The sequence below is a fragment of the Ranitomeya imitator genome, unplaced genomic scaffold (assembly GCF_032444005.1).
Source record: "Ranitomeya imitator isolate aRanImi1 unplaced genomic scaffold, aRanImi1.pri SCAFFOLD_444, whole genome shotgun sequence".
Classification (NCBI taxonomy): domain Eukaryota; kingdom Metazoa; phylum Chordata; class Amphibia; order Anura; family Dendrobatidae; genus Ranitomeya; species Ranitomeya imitator.
The window spans coordinates 148,581-157,576 of record NW_027193370.1 but is presented as its reverse complement, the minus strand read 5'-3'; the positions used below and the strand labels follow the sequence as shown (position 1 = coordinate 157,576).

The 8,996-nt window shown below is 43.6% G+C and overlaps 1 long non-coding RNA gene across 1 annotated transcript; it reads right to left on the bottom strand.

Annotated features, from left to right (window-relative positions):
- Positions 1-2,432: 2,432 nt before the first annotated feature.
- On the bottom strand, positions 2,433-5,054 carry LOC138653135 (uncharacterized). Its single transcript, XR_011315761.1, has 3 exons — positions 5,027-5,054; positions 4,561-4,619; positions 2,433-2,525 (listed from the first exon to the last, which is right to left on the bottom strand). It is a non-coding gene; the product is annotated as an uncharacterized lncRNA (long non-coding RNA).
- Between the last annotated feature and the right edge of the window lie 3,942 nt (positions 5,055-8,996).

Genomic DNA, 8,996 nt, shown 5'->3' with positions numbered 1-8,996 from the left:
CATAGTCAGGGAGTCAGCCGGGGTCAGATGCCAGGTGATCAGTAGAAGAATGTGAAGGTCCTTCTATACAGGTAATTAATAATAGGATAGAAGGACAATTTTTTTTTTGTAATTAATAATAGGATAGAAGGATAAAGGACAGAATCAGTAGAGACAATCATAGTCAGGGAGTCAGCCGGGGTCAGATGCCAGGTGATCAGTAGAAGCAGTGATGGTGGATCTGCTGGACTTCTTGTCTTTCAGATGGTTTTAGGGCAACAGGCGCAACAAGCAAATGCTCGAGCAGCCCTGGATAATCCGCGCCGGCAGGATGATAAGATCCGGCGGAAGACGGAACCTGTGAGAACAGAAGTAAATATAATGTAAGTGATGGGACTCCATATGGCACCATACTACTGTGCGGTCACTGTGGCTGCACGGCAGAGGAATATTATCACACAGAGGTCAGGGATCATTGTCAGCCATCATACATGTGAGGTCAGGGATCATTGTCAGCCATCATACATGTGAGGTCAGGGATCATTGTCAGCCATCATACATGTGAGGTCAGGGATCATTGTCAGCCATCATACATGTGAGGTCAGGGATCATTGTCAGCCATCATACATGTGAGGTCAGGGATCATTGTCAGCCATCATACATATGAGGTCAGGGATCATTGTCAGCCATCATACATGTGAGGTCAGGGATCATTGTCAGCCATCATACATGTGAGGTCAGGGATCATTGTCAGCCATCATACATGTGAGGTCAGGGATCATTGTGAGCCATCATACATGTGAGGTCAGGGATCATTGTCAGCAATCATACATGTGAGGTCAGGGATCATTGTCAGCCATCATACATGTGAGGTCAGGGATCATTGTCAGCCATCATACATGTGAGGTCAGGGATCATTGTCAGCAATCATACATGTGAGGTCAGGGATCATTGTCAGCCATCATACATGTGAGATCAGGGATCATTGTCAGCCATCATACATGTGAGGTCAGGGATCATTGTCAGCCATCATACATGTGAGGTCAGGGATCATTGTCAGCCATCATACATGTGAGGTCAGGGATCATTGTGAGCCATCATACATGTGAGGTCAGGGATCATTGTCAGCCATCATACATGTGAGGTCAGGGATCATTGTCAGCCATCATACATGTGAGGTCAGGGATCATTGTCAGCCATCATACATGTGAGGTCAGGGATCATCGTCAGCCATCATACATGTGAGGTCAGGGATCATTATCAGCCATCATACATGTGAGATCAGGGATCATTGTCAGCCATCATACATGTGAGGTCAGGGATCATTGTGAGCCATCATACATGTGAGGTCAGGGATCATTGTGAGCCATCATACATGTGAGGTCAGGGATCATTGTCAGCCATCATACATGTGAGGTCAGGGATCATTGTCAGCCATCATACATGTGAGGTCAGGGATCATTGTCAGCCATCATACATGTGAGGACAGGGATCATTGTCAGCCATCATACATGTGTGGTCAGGGATCATTGTCAGCCATCATACATGTGAGGTCAGGGATCATTGTCAGCCATCATACATGTGAGGTCAGGGATCATTGTCAGCCATCATACATGTGAGGTCAGGGATCATTGTCAGCCACCATACATGTGAGGTCAGGGATCATTATCAGCCATCATACATGTGAGATCAGGGATCATTGTCAGCCATCATACATGTGAGGTCAGGGATCATTGTGAGCCATCATACATGTGAGGTCAGGGATCATTGTGAGCCATCATACATGTGAGGTCAGGGATCATTGTCAGCCATCATACATGTGAGGTCAGGGATCATTGTCAGCCATCATACATGTGAGGTCAGGGATCATTGTCAGCCATCATACATGTGAGGTCAGGGATCATTGTCAGCCATCATACATGTGAGGTCAGGGATCATTGTGAGCCATCATACATGTGAGGTCAGGGATCATTGTCAGCCATCATACATGTGAGGTCAGGGATCATTGTCAGCCATCATACATGTGAGGTCAGGGATCATTGTCAGCCATCATACATGTGAGGTCAGGGATCATTGTCAGCCATCATACATGTGTGGTCAGGGATCATTGTCAGCCATCATACATGTGAGGTCAGGGATCATTGTCAGCCATCATACATGTGAGGTCAGGGATCATTGTCAGCCATCATACACGTGAGGTCAGGGATCATTGTCAGCCATCATACATGTGAGGTCAGGGATCATTGTCAGCCATCATACATGTGAGGTCAGGGATCATTGTCAGCCATCATACATGTGAGGTCAGGGATCATTGTCAGCCATCATACATGTGAGGTCAGGGATCATTGTCAGCCATCATACATGTGATAATCCCATCACTGACAGATGACATCTGCTCCACATGAATTATTCTCACTGACATCACACAACATGGAGCTGATTCTCACACTTACCTCGTCTCTTTTTCCCCTTTTTTCCATTTTCTGATGTTTCTTCGTCTTTACTCAGATTTATTGGAGATTTTCTTTCCTCCTGAGCTGGAAATTCTAATCAGAAAGTAAAATAAAAACCTCAGTAATGACGTATCCTAATGGGATCTGCTTTGTCTCCTGTATATAGCAGGATTGTTCTAGTCCTGTCTCCTATAGTCCTGATAATCTGGTATCTACTGTATAATTGTCTAAGGGTCACTTCCGTCTTTCTGTCTGTCTGTAACGGAAATCCCAAGTCGCTGATTGGTTGCGGCAAAACAGCCACGACCAATCAGTTATGGGCACAGTCCGGCGGCAAAATGGCCGTTCCTTACTCCCCGCAGTCAGTGCCCGCAGTCCATACTCCCCCCCCAGTCAGCGCTCACACAGGGTTAATGGCAGCGTTAACGAACCGCGTTATGCCGCGGTGTAATGCACTCCGTTAACGCAGCTATTAACCCTGTGTGACCAACTTTTTACTATTGATGGTGCCTATGCAGCATCAATAGTAAAAGGATCTAATGTTAAAAATAATAAAAAAAATAAAAAATAGTTATATACTCACCGTCCGTCGGCCCCTCGGATCCAGAATAGGCCTTTCCCTCTCCTCGCGACGCTCCGTTGACCGCTCCATGCATTGCGATCTCGCGAGACCGCTACGTCATCATCTCGCGAGACCGCAATGCACTCTTGAGACCGGAGTGTGCGAGGAGCATCGGTAAGCGCTTCGCCTGGATCCGTGGGCCAACGGAAGGTGAGTATATAACTATTTTTTACTTTAATTCTTTTTTTTAACAGGGATATGATGCCCACATTGCTATATACTACGTGGGCTGTGCAATATAGTACGTGGGCTGTGCAATATACTACGTGGGCTGTGCAATATACTATGTGGGCTGTGCTATATACTGCGTGGGCTGTGCAATACACTGCATGGGCTGTGCAATATACTACGTGGGCTGTGCAATATACTATCTGGGCTGTGCAATATACTGTGTGGGCTGTGCAATATACTGCGTGGGCTGTGCAATATACTGCATGGGCTGTGCAATATACTGCGTGGGCTGTGTAATATACTACGTTGGCTGTGCAATGTACTATGTGGCTGTGCAATACACTACGTGGCTGTGCAATACACTACGTGGCTGTGTTATACACTATGTGGCCTGTGTTATACACTACGTGGGCTGTGTTATACACTACGTGGGCTGTGTTATACACTACGTGGGCTGTGTTATACACTACGTGAGCTATGTTATATGCTACATGGGCTATTATAAACTACGTGGCTGTGTTATATGCTATGTGGGCTGTTATACACTCCGTGGGCTGTGTTATATACTACGTGGATGTGCTATATACTCCGTGGGCTGTGCTATATACTCCGTGGGCTGTGCTATATACTCTGTTGCTGTGCTATATACTACGTGGCTGTGCAATATACTACGTGGCTGTGCAATATACTATGTGGCTGTGCAATATACTACGTGGCTGTGCTATTTATTATGTGGGCTATTATATACTACGTGGCTGTGCTACATACTACGTGGCCGGCCGCGAACAATCAGAGACAGGCTGAGTCTGGCCACGAATTGGCGCGGGATTTGAACCACGCTTCGCTAATTGGTCGCGGCCGGCCGAAGACTGTGTATTCAATGTATTATTCTAAAATCTTCATAAATAAACTACATACATATTCTAGAATACTCGATGCGTTAGAATCGGGCTACCATCTAGTTATATCATAATAGGGCAGAATAAGTCCTATATAATGTACATAATCCCATCTGAGGGGCATTAGATGTGTCACTGATCTAGAGCAGTAAGGGCCCTGTTTGCCGCCATGTGGTGCATCACTGATGATATTCTACTATAAGAGATTGTCACCTTATGATGATGGAGGTTACTGGACGCTACAACGTATCTCACAGAATCCATGAAAGAAACTACAAAATTAGGGAACTAGAGGTACAGTATGGGCCCATGGGCAACATAATTGGGATCCATGAAACATGGATAACATAGGAGACCTATTACAGAAAATCCATGTGGATATATTTGAGCCTTGAAGTCAACATTCCCATTGTTGGTGCTGTAGACATGGACATACCTGATAGTGGGGACGAGGATGACAAGATGATAATAGCGTCGTCATCAGATTCTTTCTGCCTGTTTCGAAGAATAAAAACATGTAAGTTGCAAGAAAACACAGTATAAAAGGGGTTGTCTCACAAGAAGAACATGGACTAATGGGCCTAATAAGACATATGACTGCCATAGTGGGGAAGGTCTTCTGCTCAACGCTACCTTCTATAGATTGGAGCGGAATTAAGAATGTCTGGCATGTAATAATACATCTCTCCTACAGTGTAGGCAGCATGAAAAATGCATGACCGGTCACAGGTACGCAGATATGGGCTGTTATCACGAGCGGTTTCTGAAGCCAAATGCACAATGACCTCTAACCTTGGGATGGTGGATTCTACATTTGATACTATGGTAATTATGTCCTATATTTGGTGTTGTGCACATAAATCAGCCTAGACCTCCCAATAATGACCCCATAATCTACTCACATTTCTGAAATATTTGTGCTGGATTCTTGGGTATGATCTGGAGAAGACTTGGGATTCTCATTAATCTTCATCCTGGTAACGGTGGTACAGAGCTACATGCGGAAGCAAGAAGATATTAAATAATTGTATGTCTACCTTCATAGGTCTTTTATATATATTTTGGATGTATTAACACATACTTACTTTAGAAAGCCTTTCAGAAGATGATGTAAAATTTTTGAAAACAAGGCTCTCATTGTCCTCACTTATGCCCTTCTCACCCTCTGAGACCAGATGTTTTTCCATATTAGAATGGTCTGCAAGACATAGGTAATGAAGTGTTATTAGAGGTTGTCAGTATAACACAGTCACCATTTATTAATGGGAACCAATTGTCACAAAATAAGGAAGACGAGGCAAACAGATACTTAGTTTAGATGACGTCTCCTACTTACTGATAAATAGGCTGGTGTCCACATCTGATGCAAGGTGAGGAACGTACACCGGATTTTGACTTAGAAGGGTGTCAAAGTCTAAGTCATTAAGAAATGGATGACCCTTGATCTCAAAAGCTCCTCCTGGATAAAGGAAAACAAAAGTGATGCGGACATTGTCAGAGACAGCTTCATATCTGAACAACGTATCTTAATTTGAACTAATTACACAACTGAGCAGACATGTAGGAAATAGAATGAAAATTTTAGCAAAGAGAACTATAAATGGAGAAGCTGATAGAGAATTAATGTTCCTCATGGACATTAGTGATGTGTCCTCGGTGTAACAAGGGAATATTGATATTATTGTATCTGTTACCTGTCCCAAGTCTATCCACAGGATTTGTTTTCAGCAGCTGAGTGATGAGGTCCTTAGCATCGGGTGGAGGACTGTAATGATGATCCCAAATGATATTTCCTGTTATATAGAAAATTAAAGAACATAAAACCTATTTACAGGACTGTAAGATAAAGCAAAGGAAGTAACTAAACCAAGATAACCAGTAAAAGCAATGATCAGATTATTTTACTTACCAGTGACAACATTTTCATAAAACTCAGATAGGGAAGCCCCATCAAATGGTGCAATTCCCATGAAAAATTCATTTAATATGATGCCCATTGCCCACCAGTCAACAGGTCTTCCATAGGCGTTCTTCAGGATGACCTCAGGGGCTGTGTAATAAGGGCTGCCACACTCCTGGAAACCAACAGAAAAAAGCAATGAGAATCGATGAAACTATTATCATGACAAGCTCTTGACACAAAATCAGAATTACAGAAGAAAAAATATCAGTGGAAAAGCTCTCTAGAAATGAAGAACGTAGGGAAGACAAAATAGAGTTATGAGATTTGTACAGAACAAGCTAAGTTCCTGTAGGTAATGCTGACCTCATGGTCCTGGAACTCTCTGGAGATGTTCTCTGCTGATTGCTTGTAGGTGTTGGTGTTTGGTATCATGACACCAAGTTTTGAATGTCCAAAGTTGGTAATTTTAATATGTCCAGTAGATGTTATCAGGAGGCTGTGAAAGAGAAGATGATTTTAGCTTCATAGACCGTGAGATAATAAAGGATAACTCCCCCCCTTTGTTATACTACAGGTATTCACTTACTTCTGTGGCCTCAGGTCTCTGTGCACCACACCGTGACTATGCAGGTATTCCACACCAAGGACTGCTTCTGCAAAGTACAAGCGGGCCATCGGGACAGAGAAAGGACCCCTGGTGCTTAGAAGGGTCGCACAGTCTCCACCTACAGAAGAAAGGAAATATGACCGGTGAGGGGTTTATACAGCGGAGCACCATGATGTATGAAGAGAAGTGAGTGGAAACATTGGGGCAGGGGATAATATATAAAGATATAATGTACATAATATTAGTCTGAGGTCATGATGAAATTGTCGTCCAAGTAGCTCATGACATAAAGTGATCTCGTATCTGGTCTACACCTGGAGATACTGACGTTCTCAGTGCGGACATACGGGGAGATCACACACATCAATGACTTTAATAGACAACCTATAGTAAATGCTCTGTGGGAATGTAACATCCACGGGGACAAGTCTTAATGATATGAGAGGTGATAAGATGTCAGCAGACATGAGTTGAATACTACACAATGTTCGTGTCCTACCTCCCACATACTCCATGACCATACACAGGTGATATCTAGTAGGGAAGGAGCAGAGCATGGAGACCACAAAGGGACAATCTGCGAATGTTAGGATGTCCCTCTCGATATATGTCCTTTCCATTTTATTAGAAGTAGTCAGGTTCCTCTTGGCCATTTTCTTCATAACAAAGATGTTTTGTGATTCCTTATGGCGCACTAAGCAGACGGCCCTGGAGAGAAGGAGAATCCATGGTTTATAATGAACCCTTAACAGTCTGGATATAGAAGTCATTACGTGATCATTTGTACTAATGATTAATGGCAGCAGTCCGGCCATCACTAGAAATCCACATCTAGAAATCCATGAAATAACACTACATAGATGATGGGAGGTCGCACCGCGCCCCGTCTGCCCTCACCAGGTCACATTATAGATGAGAGAATCTGCTGACATTCATCTTGGGCAGATTCGCTATAACCGACCAGTAGATACAAGTCAGTAACAATAATAATTAGTCAAAATGTAAATTGCTCCAATTGTTGTAAGAAGATGGTTTTTAGTCTTTCTCCACAGCCCAAGGCAGAATAAATAATGGAGGGACGAGAAGACGTTAAAAAGTAATTAAACACATTACACCCACTTGTCTTGGTCCTTCCCCGGTCCATCACTGCAGTCCGCCATCCTCTGTCTTTGGTTGTTCTCCCTTCTGCTGCTGAGGCCAGTGATTGGACTGACATGGTCATGGTGGAGGGTGGAGATGTCATCGGCGTCAGTATCGCGTCACCCCTCACGTGACCGTGTGCAGCCAATCACTATTACCAGCTTCATAATGGGGCCCCGAAAGATCAGGAGGAAGCATAAGAACAGAGGAGGTCTAGGACCGGTGGGTGTCATGTATTCTATGATATCATCCCTTTCCTTACAGACAGATGTGTTACAGATCAGTTCGCTCTGCTGTATATAATGGAGCTGAATAGTGACATTGAGATGTGGACAGTGATGTGGACTCAGATCTTCTCCCTATGATAACACTGAATGGCAGAGCACAGAGGCCGAAGCATTGTCATAGGGAACCCTGAGAAATGGGGATTATGTTAATAGAAATCTCACCCAAAAGCACCGCTGCTGATCAGTTTGATAGTTTCATAGTCGCTTATACGCGGCTCTCCTGCCGGGATCAATGATTTAATCAAGTCCTAGAAAAGAATAAGAAATAATACTAAGATATAGAAGCTGAATACAATAATACTAAAGCAGAAACCATAATAGTATAGATAATGAAATCAGCGCCATGACCCAGTGAGTATAATGCGCCCAATATTTCAAGGACACTCCACAAATACTAACCAAAACAACAACGAAAAAAGGGCGAGTGATAGTCCTGAAGACAATTGTAACAATGTTTATTGAAAATTCATATAAAATAACAAATATAATAAAAAATCTTACATGTAAGGACAAGATGGAATGAGAAGCCAAATGAGAACAGAAATAACGACCCTCCATAATGCTAGTGAAGTGGATATGTGGAGTGAATCCTGGAGCTAGTGTGAGTATAAATCAAGTACATATCAAACAATGACGTCTACCCCATCAGTCCAGGATGTTCCCCATAGTATCCCACTAGGATGGGCGCTCAGCCAGCCCCAACGCGCGTTTTGAATGGGCTTCCTCGGGAGCTGTGGACTTGATTTTGCTGGGGTGGTTTAGTGTTCCACTACAAGTATGGGATAAGGTTTCACCTTCATAACCCTAAAATTATATCATTTGTATTCCATCCTCCCCAGAAAACCATGTCCTAAGATGTGCACTAGCACCAGCACTTTATGGTGCATGTCCTAAGATCTGCGCTAGCACCAGCACTTTATGGTGCATGTCCTAAG